The sequence below is a fragment of the Barbus barbus genome (assembly GCF_936440315.1).
Source record: "Barbus barbus genome assembly, chromosome: 46".
Classification (NCBI taxonomy): domain Eukaryota; kingdom Metazoa; phylum Chordata; class Actinopteri; order Cypriniformes; family Cyprinidae; genus Barbus; species Barbus barbus.
The window spans coordinates 23,668,832-23,685,050 of NC_136724.1; the positions used below are offsets into that span (position 1 = coordinate 23,668,832).

Below are 16,219 nucleotides of genomic sequence, written 5' to 3' on the forward strand. Positions count from 1 at the left end.
AAAGGCTTTCTCTTTCCTTAATCTCTCCCTGTCTAGTTTGTACTAATCTGAACAATGCCTGAAACTTTGTATTGAAAGCACTTCCTGTGTTTATTTGCCTCTTTGTGATGAATCGCTTATCACAAATGTATGAATCTTATTTAATTGTATCGATATATAGGGAATATAATAGATCCATGTCTGTGTAAAATGGTAAAGCATTAATATCCTTTTGTTTCCTGAGGTTGAGCTGTCAGAATATACACAATGTAATATTCAGTGGTTTATAACAATCTGCATTATGTGGTTTGCAATAGTTTTTTAAAACTGAGGTAAAGGACAACTTAAAAAATGAACAAAACATTTTCCTGTTTAATTTAATTTAGATTTGAAAGTAAACTACCCTAATGGACTAACTACCCTGCCATTCATGCAGCTGAGTTACTGTTGTGTGAAGTATTATTTTGGGATACTGTAATGTCTACAGGGTTAAAAAAGACAAACGAGGATGAAGTATTCTTTTGCATGTCTGGTTTATTCTACTAAACTACAGAAGAGATCATCACAGCAATCTGTGTTTGCAGAGATCCAGCTAATATTTTCACTCCTCGTCAGCCCCCCTCTGAAAAAGAAAAGGAATGTTGGAAGATGAGAATTTTAACTTGATTCAGTTCCATTTTTGTGACCAAAATCCCTTGTTTTAAGTAACTACTCTTACCTTAGATCCTGAATCACGGCTCTTGGCTCTCATCTTGTTGACCTGAGATTCAGCAATATCAGCCCTCTCCTCTGCCTCATCCAGCTCATGCTGCAGTTTACGGAACTTGCCCAGATTAGAATTGGCTTGTTCTTCCTACAGAATACACACAACAGTATTTGTTAAAATTAGTCATACACATTAATTGCGTATGATCATATCATATGATAGCACCAGTGGGGGAAGTACTCACAGCCTCCTCAGCAGCTCTCTTGTAGGACTTGACTTTCAGCTGGAGTTTGTCCACCAGGTCCTGAAGACGTGCCAGATTCTTTCGGTCCTCCTCAGTCTATGCAAAGCAAAAAAAAATTAAGTATGCATTATATATTTAAATATTGTAACACTGCATTTTATGCATTTAATAAATGGAATACATTTATGTATTTAATAAATAATAATGAAAAAAACAAGGCAAAAATATGCTTCTAGGCAATATTTTTCCTACCTGGTAGGTGAGTTCTTTGATGCGTCTCTCATATTTACGAACCCCCTTGACAGAGTCACTGGCCTTTCTCTGTTCTATCTCCACCTCACTTTCCAGCTCTCTCACCTAACAGATGTGTCAAAAAATTTAATCGAACAGAATTAGCATTTTACAGAAAACACATTAGACTTGTTTTTGAAAACATCAGCAGCTTACCCTGGCTTCCAGTTTCTGGACCTGCTTCTTGCCTCCTTTCATGGCGATCTGCTCCGCTTCATCCAGACGGTGCTGCAGGTCTTTGATGGTCTGCTCCATGTTCTTCTTCATGCGCTCCAGATGAGCACTGGTGTCCTGCTCCTTCTTCAGCTCCTCTGCCATCATGGCAGCATCAGTGATGGCTTTCTTGGCTTTTTCCTCAGCATTCCTGCACTCCTGCACTGCCTCCTCAACCTCAGTCTGAAGATGATTATTATCTCCCTCCAGCTTCTTCTTCTGATTCAGCAGGCTAGTATTCTAAACATAGACAATATTGACATTCATATAGTCTCTAGATCAGAGGTTTTCAAACTTTTTTCAGAATGACCCTATTTTTTTCTTTTTAAATTGACGCGACCCACACACACACACACACACACACACACACATATATATATATATATATATATATATATATATATATATATATATAGAAAGAAGGAAGGAAGGAAAGACAACCGCGCTACAGACCGATCTTATGTCCCACCGTAGAGCTCCGGAAGGATGCTCTGTTCCAAAATCAAATCACTGTCGGTGCTTCTGAAATTAGTGAAGGTGCTTGCCTTAATGCATATCTATTCTGACATATCATATTTTGTCCACATAGTTATAATTATCACAATGTCATTGCGATTTCGAGAGAATATGCGGATGTCACTTCTGAACGTTTGTTGCAAGTATGCCACATTGGTCCTCTTAGTAGCATGAAAAACGAAACTTTTATTCAAATTCTGAATGGAGAATAGGCTATAGCTATACAGCAAAGAAAGCACGCAAAGTGCGCTTCCTTAAAAAGCTGTCACTCGTTTCAGTTTATCGCGATCTCTAATTCCGCTATAATCAAATAATCTGTCAACACAGCACAATTAATCTCTTGTTTATATCACCTACACTTTGATATAAACAAGCTACAGCTTCCAGAACTCTGGACTGAACAAGAACACTCGCTCTCTGAGCGGTGAGTAAATTCTGACTCACTAAAGCTCCTCTGATTGGCCATTGCGTTATAGAAATCAACAGATACGTCTCTGATTTGCTACAATGTACAACGCTGAAAAAACAGAGCGCAAACACAAATACACATTTGATTCTGACCTGATGCGGCTGCCGGTTGCTTTCATTTTGTTGTTTATGTTGTTTAGTTGCTTCTTTCCTGAGTCATGAACTGGTTATATACATTTTCCTTAAATCATCTTGGCGACCCATCCTGTCGCGACCCAGGGTTTGAAAACCACTGCTCTAGATCAGGGGTACTCAACAGGCGGCCCACAGGCCGCATCCGGCCCGTCTGCATTAATTTTGTGGCCCGCGTCATATTGAAGATGAATGTATTTTTATTACAGTTTGCGCTCAAAATGCAGTTTGATTTTTTTATTTTTTTTATTAAATGTAGCCTATACAATCGCAGTAGTAAAAACTGCTCCATCTCTGCAAACGTTGTAACTAACCACGCGCGGCACGCCCCAAACAACTTAAAAGAGAAGCGCTGTCCAAAAAAGGACATGATTTTACGCCACAACATCAGTCAAGTGTTTGAAATAACTTCATTTTGTGAGCTGATGTGCGGTTTTTGTCACAGAACGAGGCAGATAATATATTCTATACGGTAAAGGCAATGTCGATTATCATTGGATTATAAATATACTTTATTATGAAAATACCAGAGATGGCTTGAAGAACACAGTTAACCATATATTGTCGCGTCGTATGTTTATTGTCGTATACTATTGAATATTTAAATAAATAGCTAGATTGCGAACAGATTCAATCACCCACGCAATCTTGTTCATAAATGACAGGATTCATATGTCTATTAAAGCCTTAAATCACAATGTAATGTTCAAATCTGCGTTCGCACTGCCACTGATCCAGAGAGAGCAGTTTACTTAGATATGAAACATCTTTACAAAGTCTTTTGTATGGTTATTTCTGTTACAAACATTCAAATAATCACAGAAGTATTGGAATAAAAGTTTATAGTTCGGATATAAACACTGCTGTCTACAGAAGCGATCAAAATATAATAAATCACCTTATTGAAAGTGACGATGCTTCAAATAAAGATTGTATCAATTACAATGTAATGTCAGCAGGTAGTGACTTAAACTGAGATTTGTTAAAAAAAAATTATTCATTCAGGAATGAAACAAGTGAAGTCTTTATGAGCAAGTCATGAAGTTATGAGTTATGAATGATTTGTTTAAATTTTTTATCAATTCGTTGAATATTGCATTCTAAAATAAACAACAGCAATTTTTTCTAGAAACTAGTAAATTACATGTTATTTTGTTTAGTTGTCCATTTTTTTCAGAATCATGGTGGAAGAATAGTGATATCTATTTTAAAAATAAAATATTGATTCAATATAGTTAATATAAATATGAAAACTAGTACTTCTTTCTAAAGTACTTTGTGAACTTTGTTTGCTCAAGAATGTTTTTATTTTTAGCATTTTGAGTTTGTTCATACTCTGTTCAATATAGCAAATAAACTTTAAATCCAATTTTTTGTTCCAGATTTAAATATACTGTATATATATATATATAAGACTTATATAAGAAATAAACTGTATTTCTAAATCAGCAAATATTGTCTTAAAGACTGATAATGCAAATTGTAATTTGTGGCCCTTCACATCGTATGTAGTTTAAATGCGGCCCGCTTGGCCTCTGAACTTGAGTACCAACTGCTCTAGATGATATTATGTACTAAGAGAGGGCTTGAAGTTTTTGTTAGTGTGAATATGTGGACAGATGTGTCATACCTGAGAATGCAGGAGCTGAACTCTCTCACTGACGTCCAGCAGTTCCTGTTCGGCCAGTTTCCTTCCTCTCTCAGTCTGTTCCACCAGGGATCTCAGCTCGTCCAGTTCAGCCTGCATCAGATTGTTGCGTCTCTCCACGATGGCGATGTTCTCTTTGAGATCATCATTACCACGCAGAGCGTCATCTAGTTGCATTTGGGCATCCTGTGAAGGACAAGTTTACAATTTAAAAGACAAAAGTGGAATTTCATCTAAGCATCATAAAACCTGAGTTGACGATTCTTCATACTTTGAGATGTCCATGAAGACCCTTTAGCTGCTTCTGGGCTTCTGATGCCTGTCTGTTAGCCTGGCTGAGCTGAATCTCCATCTCATTGAGGTCTCCCTCCATCTTCTTCTTCAGTCTGAGAGCTTCATTCCTGCTGCGAGTTTCTGATTCAAGTGAGCTCTGCAGGGTATCAACCATTCTCTGCTGGTTCCTCTTGGCCTGCTCCATTTCTTCATCTTTCTCAGCCAGCTTACGTTCAATATCAGCCTTTACTTGATTGAACTCCAGCTGAGCTCTAAGTATCTTGCCTTCTTCATGCTCAAGGGAACCCTATGAAGAGGAAAAGTAGGTCATTTTAAGATATGTCAGATGAATATTAGTTTTAGGGGAATATTTGGTTTTTCGTTTACCTCAGCCTCCTCCAGAGCAGTTTGTATCTCTTGTTTCTCCTGCTCCAGTTGTTTTCGAACTTTCTCCAGCTCATGAATATTCTTCCCACTCTCACCAAGTTGCTCAGTGAAGTCAGAAATTTCCTCTATGAGATAGAAATAACACATGACCTCACAAATGCAAGAAAGTAAATTAATGGTTTGGAGATGTAACACCATCCTCACCTTGGAGATTTTTGTTCTCTCTCTTCATGCTCTCTAGGTGGTCCAGTGACTCCTCATATGAATTTTTCAATTTAAAGAGTTCAGTGCTCAGAGATCTAGCTTCTTTTTGGGTACTTTCCAGTTCAGTTTGGGATTCCTCATACTTCTGCTTCCACTCAGCCAGGACCTGGTTAAATTTAACAGGGCCAAATAGCCAAATAATATTAAAGAATTGTACTGGACACTCTCCATTGTTAGACATTTATAACTTTAAATGCTTTTAAGGTAATGACTTTCACTCTTTACCTTGTCAAAGTTTCTTTGCTTCTTGTCCAGAGCAGCAGCAGCAGCATTGGATCTCTCCACATCCACCATGAGATCTTCAATCTCATTCTGCAGCCTGTGTTTGGTCTTCTCCAGTGAGGAGCATTTAGCATTAACAGCTTCCACAGCTTCTTCTGCATCTTGCAGACGCTGAGCCAGCTTCTTCCTGTAATAAATAGTCAAAATATATCATATATCTGAAGCATCATTCATTACACTGTATTTGAACATGTTTAAAGGCTGCAAACCCTAGTGGAAAAGTCAGAAGATATTTTGTGTATTGTTACTGAAGACCAAAAATCTTAAGATTTAAATATTCTTTGTTTCTTACTTGGCATCCTCCAGCTCCTCAGTCCTCTGGATGGCATCAGTTTCATACTTGGTTCTCCACTGAGCCACCTCAGAGTTTGCCTTGGACAGACTACGCTGCAGCTCAGCTTTGGCTTCTTGCTCCTCCTCATATTGCTCCCTTAGCAGATCAGCATCATGACGAGCAGACTGAACTGCATGGGCCAGGGCATTCTTAGCCTGGAGACAAACACATATTTAGTGCCAGTGGATTTTTATTTCTTTACTTAAATATTTAGCTAAATTTTGGACAGAGAAGGAGATTTTGAAAACCTTGATTTCCTCTTCTAGTTGTCTCTTGAGGTCTTCAATCTGCTGAGTGTAGGACTGCTTGCCTCTGGTTAACTGAGACACCAGGGAGTCTTTCTCCTCTAGCTGTCTGGACAGTTCACCTGAAATGCAATATTAAAAAATGTATCATTACGGCACCTTTGGTAACATAACATAATATTTTGTTTTCTTACCATTTTCAGTTTGCAGCTTGGCTTTTTGCATGGTGAAGTCATTGATTGTGCGCTGGCCTTCCTCAGCTTTGGTTCTGTACTCACTCATCTGGTCTTCCAGAGTTCTGCACATTTTCTCCAGGTTTGCCTTGAGAATGAATTATAAGATCGTTGATTACTTTCTTTCACTGGATTATTTAGACTCTTAGCATCATTTCTTTTACTTACCTTTGCCTTCACAATCTGCTCCATGTTGGAGACCACATCATCCAGTTCCAGTCTCAGTTCACTCTTCTCTTTCTCCAGCTTCTGCTTCACTCTCTGAAGGTTGTCGATCTGCTCTCCCAGATCAGCTACACTGTCGGCATGTTTCTTCCTCAGTGTAGCAGCGGTGGCCTCATGTTGCAGAGTGGCCTCTTCAAGGTCTCTGCGCAGCTTCTGGAACTCAGCTTCACGTTTCTTGTTCATCTCAATCTGGGCAGCAGTGGCTCCGCCAGCCTCCTCCAACCTCTCACTGATCTCCTCCAGTTCTCTGGACAGATCAGCTCTCTGTTTCTCAACTTTAGCACGGGCAGCTCTCTCAGCCTCCAGCTCTTCCTCAAGCTCTTCAATTCGGGCCTGGTAATGTGAGGAAAACCAAAGTTAAAGCTAGCATTCCTTACTGTCCCACTATCAAACATTTTAAGAATGATGAATTTTACCTGCAGCTCCTTCAGTTTCTTCTGGAGTTGGGCTGCCATTGCCTGCTCATCTTCAATCTTGCTATTGAGCTGGCTTATTTCAAAGTCTTTTCTGCCAAGTAAATAGGATTTACATGAAGAGAGGATAATACAAAATGGATTAAACTTCTTTTAATATTAAAACTGAATTTTAAATATTTTATAATATGTTACATATATTACTTCTTTAGCCGCTCCTCCATCTGCTGCTTATCATTTTCCAAATCCATCACATTCTCTTGAGTCAACTTCAAGTCACCCTCAAGCTTTCTTTTAGCTCTCTCAAGATCCATGCGGATTTTCTTTTCTTGTTCCAGAGAACCTTCAAGCTAAATTTAGGCCAAAATAATTATAACACTTACATTATAAATAATAAATAATTATGCAATTTCATTTGAATTCTAGTTGTATGCGTTCTGGCTCTTACATCATCCACTTGTTGCTCCAGCTTGGCTTTGGCTTTAGTGAGAGTGTTGACTTTGTCTTCCTCACTCTGGAGGTCATCCAGCGTTTGCTGATGGGCCTCCTGCAGAGCTTTCTTCTCCTTGGTCAGCTTAGCGATGATCTCATCCAAAGCTGCCATCTCTTCTGTCAGGTTTTTAACCTGTAGAAATGTGTCATTGTATCAGTGGACTCCTTACAAACCATTTTTACATCTCTAACGTGTTGAAAACTGACCTTATTCTCAGTGGCATGTTTCTCTTTCTCGACTTTGGCCAGAGTGAGTTCAAGATCATCAATGTCCTTCTTGAGCTCAGAACATTCATCCTCCAGCTTTCGTTTCTTTGCAGTCAGCTCAGCATTCATTTCCTCTTCATCCTCCAGTCTCTCAGTAAGCTCTTTGGTTTTAGCCTCAAGCTGGATCTTGCTCTTGATCAGACCCTCACATCTCTCCTCAGCATCTGTAAGATTATCTTGCTCCTATCAGAGTGAAAAAATAATTTATTATTCATTTAGATTGGTGTGTGAGTGTGTGTGTGTTTGACTTCTGAAAAGTAAAAACTTACAGACTGCACTGCAAGTTGAAGGTCATTCTTCTCTTGGAGAAGAGAAACCATCTTTTCTTCAAGCTCCTTTTTGCGGGCTTCAGATTTGGCGTAAGCCTCCTTCAGCTTGGTGAATTCTTCCTTCATGTTGGCCATTTCTTTCTCAGTCTCAGCAGATTTCAGCAGAGGCTTAATCTTGAAGTAGAGCTTCATCCAGGGCCAATTCTTGACACCCATGAAGGCACGTACGTTCCACTGGATAACCAACAAGGAATCTCTGTAGATATTGAATAAGCATGTTCAGTCTTACGTTATATATTGTAAGTTGGGGAAAACATTAAAGTCTGAAGAGCTAAAAACTAACCTTCTCTCCACAATTTTCTGGAACTCAATTCTTGATAGAAAACCACGAGACCTGGCCTGAATTCCAGTAATAATAAGTGCAAGACGGTCGTCTCGCATCTCCTCAAGTGTACCCAGAAGGCCAGCCTTAAAAAACACCTGAATAGCAAAGAATTTTGCATCAAAAAGGATGAAAATGAAACAGTGGCTTTGTAAAAAGTTACTGTTAACATAAAAATACCTTAGTATGTCCTAACTTGTACTGGTTGTGATCAATGTCCAGAGAACCCAGAAGTTTCTCTGCACCCTTCTTGTTATCAATGAACTGTCCCTCAGGGATAGCAGCAGGATTTAGGATCCGGTATCTACAAAAAAAAAATTTTCAATCACTTGGTGTCACACATAAAATTGTTTTGCAAGACACAAAATAATTTAGTTTCATAGTTACCGTTGTTTAAAATCTCCATACAGGATCCTGTTGGGAAATCCCTTTCTGCAGATCCTGATGCCCTCCAGCACACCGTTACAGCGCAGCTGGTGCATGACCAGAGGATTCTCCATCGCCCCAGGAGTCTTAGTCTCATTGGGGATGATGCAGCGCACAAAGTGAGGGTGAGTTGACCTCAGGTTGGTCATCAGCTTGTTCAGGTTCTCCTGTTGGTAGACCATAGAGGATTTGAATGTATATGCAATAAAACCACGTGAGACTTAATGTGTATGTATGTTTTCATTTATTTATTGATTTTTTTCTTTCTTTCTCAGAAATTATGTATGTCCTGATCTCTGTATGTATTTTCCCTCTGAAAAAAAAACATGTGAGACAAAGCAGTGTTATATTATTAAATAGCCTCACATACCCTATGGAGGGCTGACACTGTCTGGAAGGAAGAGCCCTTCTTTTTGCCACCTCCTTTTCCACCCTTACCTCCAGAATCTGTAGCTGTGAAATACATGAAATTTGTTGTTACTACTATACAGTAAAATTAGTGCTTATTATATTTTCATATTATACATCAGTGTGTACTTGCCTGAGTCAGCACTAGCATAATTAGCAAACAGAATACCCAACAGCTTAAGGGTTGATTTCTGGAACAACCCTACAACAGTCTCATTGAGAGGGTCCTTGTTCTTCACCAGCCAGTTTGAAATGTTGTAGTCCACAGTGCCAGCGTAGTGAACCAGGGCAAAATGGGCTTCTGGTTTGCCCTTGACAATTCTGGGCTTCTGGAAGTTAGGATTTTTGCCCAAATGGTTGTCATAAAGCTTAGCTTTGAATGTTGCATCACTGGCTTTGGGGAACATGCACTCCTCTTCAAGAATGGACATGATACCCATGGGCTAAAATGAGACAGTCAATTTGTGACAAATGATAAGTCTCAACTGTTGTGGAAAACTGACATATTGTCTATGTAATATTCACACACCTTCTCAATTAGCTCAATACAAGCCTGCAAGTCCATGCCAAAGTCAATGAACTCCCACTCAATACCCTCCTTCTTGTATTCCTCTTGCTCCAACACAAACATGTGGTGGTTGAAGAACTGCTGCAACTTCTCATTAGTGAAGTTGATGCACAGCTGCTCAAAGGTGTTGAACTGCAGGTGGAATATATTATATAATCACAATGGTCAAACAGGTTGCACTGCTTGTTGTATTTGTTCTAGATTAAAAATAATCAGTTGATATTTTCTTACATCAAAAATCTCAAACCCAGCAATGTCCAGCACACCAATGAAGTACTGGCGAGGCTGTTTGGTGTCCAGGGATTGGTTGATTCTCACAACCATCCACAAGAACATCTTCTCGTACACTGACTTTGCCAGAGCACCAATAGAGTAGTACACCTGAAAAGGAAATTTGATGAATTTGACACTGCAAACTCTACAGAGCGATTTTTCAGTGATGTGAACTATACGATTTTGTTTGTATATCTTGGAAAGATGTTTTTATATCATGGGAAGACTAATGTCCAATCTTTTAATTTGTTACCTGCTGGACATTCTGTCCCTTGGTGACCCACTCATTTCCTACTTTGACTCTTGGGTGGCACAAACCCTTGATCAAGTCAGCTGAGTTTAGGCCCATTAGATATGCGACTTTGTCAGCATCTACATGTTAAAAAAAGAATACAAAGCTATGACTCTATATACAACATATCTTAGACTTTTTCCATTTAGAAAGTTGAGATTGCAATTTATTCTGACCCTCAGTCCCATCAGCCTCTGCCTGTTCCTCTCGTTGCTTCTGCTTGAACTTCATGTTGCCATAGTGCATGACAGCACCAATCAGCTTGTAGATGCTGTTCTTCTCCTCTTGGGTGAAGCCCAGCACATCAAACGCTTCCTACAGCAAATATACAGAGCGTGTTAAAATGCCTAATATTCTTCTTTTTGGCAAGTACATTAAAAGTCTTCCTTTAAACTCTTTAAAGGAATAGATGGCCAAAAGTGGATCACAAAAGGAGAAGTTTTTCCAACATATTCACGCTACTCTTTTCCTTCTACAAAACTATCATACAGTATAGCTTCAGAGGAACAAGTTCTGTGGACCTTTACTTTTTGGAGCCTGATAGCCCCTAATCATTATATGCTTTCTGTATGGGAAAGCCACAACGTTATCATTTTGTGTTCCATACCAGAAATGCAGTCATACACGTTGTCAAAAGTCCTAATGATGGAATTTAAAATTGGGTGGACTGTTTCTTCTAATATTTTATAACATGGTATCTTGTATTGTGAACTATGTGTGAACAAACACCCACATCAGTGGCCATGAGCTCGTCACCGTCATCAATAGAAGCCACTTGTGTCTCTCCTTGAGAGATGAAGGAGTAGTCATAGGGGTTGTTGGTGATGAGCAGCATCTCTAAGGAGAAAGAGAACACAGATATGAAGCTTTTAGTGCAAGTTCTGTTAGAAAGATTTTAATGCCACGCCATTCATATTAATAGATCTGGCCAATCACCACTTGACACCTGGAGTATATAAGCACTGAACTCTGTTTCATTTTCGCACGCTGAGGTTCCGTACTCAGTAAGGGAAACGGTCGCTTAAAACTTTAGCCTGACTTTTCATAAATTTACTCTTACGACTTAAGACTGGTTTTGTGGTCCAGGGTCACATATAATTTAAAATTAACCTTCTGTGAATGATTGCATAAATGCCAAATATTGTGCAACGGCTTAATATCACAGTAAACGTTTGTGGTTGTTTGATCGTCCTACTATGATGTAAAAGTGTTAATATTTTCAAAACGGAGAATGTGAAACACTAAACGGGGCTTTTAAGTTCATGTCCTCTATCATTCTGAATGCTCATCGAGCTGTCGTGTCAACTCTACTCACGTCTCAATCACCAAATTATATTTTTTGCCTGAACGTTCACGTAAACTTTCATTGAAGACTATCCGTGCCTGCTGTTAAAAACATGGCTGCTAGTCTCCTTCAGCAATCCGTCTTCATCACTAAATCAGCCTACAACATGATAAGTATTTATAGCCTATTGTTTTATGCACTTGTGTGGTTGGGTGTAGAATTCATTTTTTGCAAGGTTATTCACACACATGTGTTTAAGACAAAGCGCACTTGGTTATACGAAGTGAGCGCTTATTGTCTGATTGTTCATGTATGAGATTAATCCAGCGGACTAGCGCTGCATTAATAACCCAAATTGAGCCTAGGTTTCACTTTGGCTCAGTGTGATATAAAAAATCAAATAAAAAAAAAATGTTCTAATTAAATAATTATTTGCCCAGTGCATTGGTTCGCATAATTTGGCTATAAATACTAAATTTCTTGTTTAAATTTAGATTTTTGTGCCCTGTGGAATATTAATGTACTGGTCAGTTGCATGCCTGTTCGTGACGCATATGCTATGCTGTTGTGCTACATTAATCCTTGTGCAAGGGTTTTCATTAAAACAATGCTTTTGACTGGTTCACTAGCTAGCTAAAGTTCATTAGCTTGTAAACTAGTGAACTTCCAATTAGCTAGTAAGGCGTTGTTGTTAAATAAAAAAGTTCTGATCCTTCTGAAAGGGTAATGTACCACAAGGTTTATTTATCAATCTTCGTTCCGTGTTCCATGCAGTCATAGTATTTCTTTAACGTATATTTCATGTGATCTGGTTTCACTGGGGGTTCACTTGGGTTCCAACGGTTAGATGGAGTCCTGTCTGCAGAGTCTATCGAGCATTTGTGGGAGTAAAGCCTGAGAATATTTATATTTATTACAATTCTGGTATTTATGCTTTTCTGAGAATTTCTTTTAAAACTTAAATTCTACCTTCTATCATTTTACTAACCTAATGGCTATCCCATCATGATGGGGTTGTTTAGAACCCCATGATGGAGAGAACTGTGGCTCTCACCTCATCTTTACTCAGGCCATTCTTTTGGACTGGTGCATTCAGTTTCCTCATACCTATTGGCTTTGGTCTTACTTGGCCTATCGTGGCCGTCGCATGACATTCTAAGTATTTATTTTACTTATGGTTTGGGGATGGATGGAGTTCTATCAAGCGTGTGGAGGAGTCTAGCCTAAGAATATTTATTTATTATGAATCTGTATTTATGCTTTTTCTTAGTCGCTGTTAGAACCTAAATACAACCTTCTAACTCTTTCGGAGCTTCCACACAACTCAGTCTGTCGGGGCCTCCACGCCACGAAAAGTCCATTTACTTCCTGTTTGTAATAATTTATGTTCCAAATTCGTATGTGATGCATCGGAAGTACCACATCTAATCCACAAAATGACAGTTGACAAACTGAATGTTTTAACTCGGTGAAATGTCGGGCAACAGGTGATTTACTGTTAACTCTATTTATGGCACTTCTGTGCTCATTAATACAAAATCTTAATTGACGATTGGTCTTCCCCACATATTAAAGACCACAAGGCCAGCAAAGTAAAGTAAATATATTACATTGGTTGAATGACACGAAATAAAATGTCTAATTTCAAATTCTTGATTCCTAGAATAACTCACAAATTTATTCACTTTTTAGATTACAACAAGCCAAACGATGTCTACATGGAAAAAATCACATTGGCCCTTTATTTGTTTTTGGATGCATTTCAGAGGTAGCTATACAAACTGAAAGTAAATGGATTTTTTTTTGTCTTAACACTGTACAACGAAATGGTTTGAATGAAGATTTAAATCTGTCTAGTTTTGTTTTATAATTTATTGTTTTTTTTGTTGTTGTTTTTTTATATGTTGGTTAATTATATTATGATGGATTGGATTTTGATTCATATAAAGTTTTTTTTTTTTTTTTGACTTTGTATCCTTCTATATCTCCTCTGGATATATTTGTAAATTGTCAGTGAAGTAAATTGTCTATCACTGGTCTATTAGTTGATTAGATACACGTTTGTTGAGATGTGATGAACTGAATAGAAAAATTAACCGTTTCAATAGTATGTGAACACTGAGGAACGTCCTTCCTGGCCAAAACATTTGTTGATTTTAACATTTTCTGAGCACTTTTTTGCACTTTATAAGAATAAAAGAAGATTGCCAGTATCTCGGCATGTAATCCTTTTATTTGGATACTGAACAATTTTTTTTCACAACAAGTTTTTTTGCTGGATTTTATTATTGACTTGAAATTGTGATACATGTGAATGGAACTAAGCGCAAGATCCTCCTTTTTTAAATTTTTGATACTTTGCATAATATAGCCTGTTGTGACCATCAGGCAAGTCTGAATATTATTGTTTATATAACTCGGCCTATCATGGATTTTCTCATTACATGAACTACGCCGTCTTTCTATGTTAAATGGCCTAATGCGGCCTCTCATATATAGCATTGGTTATACAGACATTTGTTTATAATTATTTATTTATGACGCTTTTTGTCATAAAATGACTTTAACTTTAGGTATCAATTCACACTTCTTTTTGGGGGTAGGCTCCGCCCCTGCCTTCATCTTCAGGCAGGACCTGCGAAATCTGCATCCCCAGGATTTGGACAAAGGACTAAGGAATAACTTTTCCTTAGAACTAGACTTGAATCATCAAAGCTGTTACTATCAGTTAATTCTTTATGGAACAAATACCATGTAAACATTCACCTTATCTCTGAGTCTTTCTGAATAGAACAAAAAAGACTGATGATTTTACCCAGCAGTTCTGGTTTCTTCTGAGACAGGATCTGGTAGAAGATGTGGTAGTCTCTCTCAGCCTTGAGCTGATAAGTGACACGAGACTTCTCCAGCAGATCTAAATGAATTGATGCATAGATGAATAACAAACCAGATGCATTTCATCAGTGTCTGATTGTTGGAATGATGTTGGCAGTAAAGTACTTACAAGTCTCAATGTCAGCAGAAGATAACTTTCCACTGACGCCAAAATGGATACGGATAAATTTACCCTGTATATATAGCAAGACTGCAATATATAACATGCTCATACAACATTTTGTGAAGCAAATATAAAAATATGTGCACCAATGTGAACCCCACTTACGAATCTGGATGAGTTGTCATTTCTGATGGTCTTGGCATTACCAAAAGCCTCCAGAGCAGGATTACATTGGATGATTTGATCCTCCAGAGTACCCTGTGAAAATGTAATTTTAATAATACTAGTTTACAACCGGTGTACCAAGTTTTCAGATCACACCCATAAATATTTTATGACGTTGTTTTATGTAGTCTTGTAAAATAATAATAGTAGGAATCACAAAAAGTCACAGTGGAAAAATAAAACTGACAATATGTGACTTGTATTTAATTTATGAATACATTATTAATTGAATATGAATGAATGAGACATTTATATAGCGCTTTCCTTGTGTATCGCTGTACACCCAAAGCAATTTACAATCATATGAGGGGATCTCTCCTCAACCACCACCAGTGTGCAGCATCCACTGATTTTATGTACTTATGAAGACATTATTAATTGAATAATTATTTTTGTATTCTATGCTACATAGAAGGTATATTAATTTGTCCAGTATGAGTGATTATTTGGCAATTAAGCACCTTTTTCTCCATTGATGGATCCTTCTTGCCGGTTGTTGCTGCTGCAATGCTGGCAAAGTACTGGATGACTCTTTTAGTGTTCACAGTCTTCCCAGCACCGGACTCTCCGCTTGGAATAAAAGCAGCTAATTAAAAGACTGATAAAATGCACCATAGAAAGAAAATATTGTTTACAGGAGGAATACTATATTAAATCATTATATTTATTACGTACGTGATCAGGACAGACTGGTTTTCTCTGTCTGTGAAAGAAAAAAAAACACAAGAAAGTTGCTTTGAAATTTAAATACACTTTGCATTTTTAATCTCCAAAAAAAAGAAAATGTACAAGTCAGATCACCTGACAGCATGTACTGGTAGGCATTGTCTGAGATGGAAAAGATGTGAGGAGGAGCCTCAGTTCGTTTCTTTCCTCTGTAAGCAACGACGACTTCCTGGTTGTACACCGGCAGCCACTTGTAGGGGTTGACAGTGACACAGAAGAGCCCAGAGTAGGTCTGTAAGAGATTCACAGCAGGTTCAGATCTGCTCATACGTGATAAAGTGAATCTGTGAGTGTTTTAAGACTCCACTCACGTAGATCATCCAGGCTGCGTAACGCTCTTTGAGGTTAAACAGCACAGCGGGCTCGTGCAGGAAGGTGAACATCGCCATGTCCTCAATTTTATCAAACTTTGGCGGGTTCTGAGGGTGAACATCAATCTCCTTCACAGTTACGGTCTGTAGAAGCCACACCAAAATGTTTTAGCATTCACACTGCAAATCTATTCTACATTGATACCATTGCTGTGTATAATCAGTCCAGAGATTAGACCTTACCTTTCCAAATTCAGTCTCAACAGTGACTTTGTCACCGTCTCTACTGGTGATGGAGGCTTTGACATACTCAACCTCAGGATCAGGAACAAAGCATTCCTTCTTCATGTCGAAGGGCCGAGTTTGGGCCTCCAGACGCTCCTTGTCTGACTTCCGTAAGAATGGAGCAGCAGGCCCAAACTCCGCCATCACAGCATCCCCCAT

General features: G+C 38.4%; 1 pseudogene across 1 annotated transcript; it reads right to left on the reverse strand.

The window, feature by feature from the left end:
* Positions 1-490: 490 nt before the first annotated feature.
* Positions 491-16,219, reverse strand: LOC306864941 (myosin-7-like; annotated as a pseudogene). Its single transcript has 36 exons — positions 16,019-16,219; positions 15,776-15,919; positions 15,540-15,696; positions 15,414-15,441; positions 15,200-15,308; positions 14,679-14,771; positions 14,520-14,583; positions 14,331-14,429; positions 10,964-11,067; positions 10,407-10,545; positions 10,192-10,310; positions 9,897-10,046; positions 9,627-9,797; positions 9,060-9,540; positions 8,651-8,856; positions 8,444-8,567; positions 8,225-8,361; positions 7,882-8,137; positions 7,553-7,795; positions 7,302-7,478; positions 7,058-7,203; positions 6,857-6,947; positions 6,384-6,773; positions 6,177-6,303; positions 5,986-6,104; positions 5,696-5,892; positions 5,347-5,530; positions 5,062-5,227; positions 4,858-4,982; positions 4,469-4,777; positions 4,180-4,383; positions 1,377-1,673; positions 1,182-1,286; positions 930-1,025; positions 698-832; positions 491-601 (listed from the first exon to the last, which is right to left on the reverse strand). The product of its transcript is annotated as a myosin-7-like (transcript).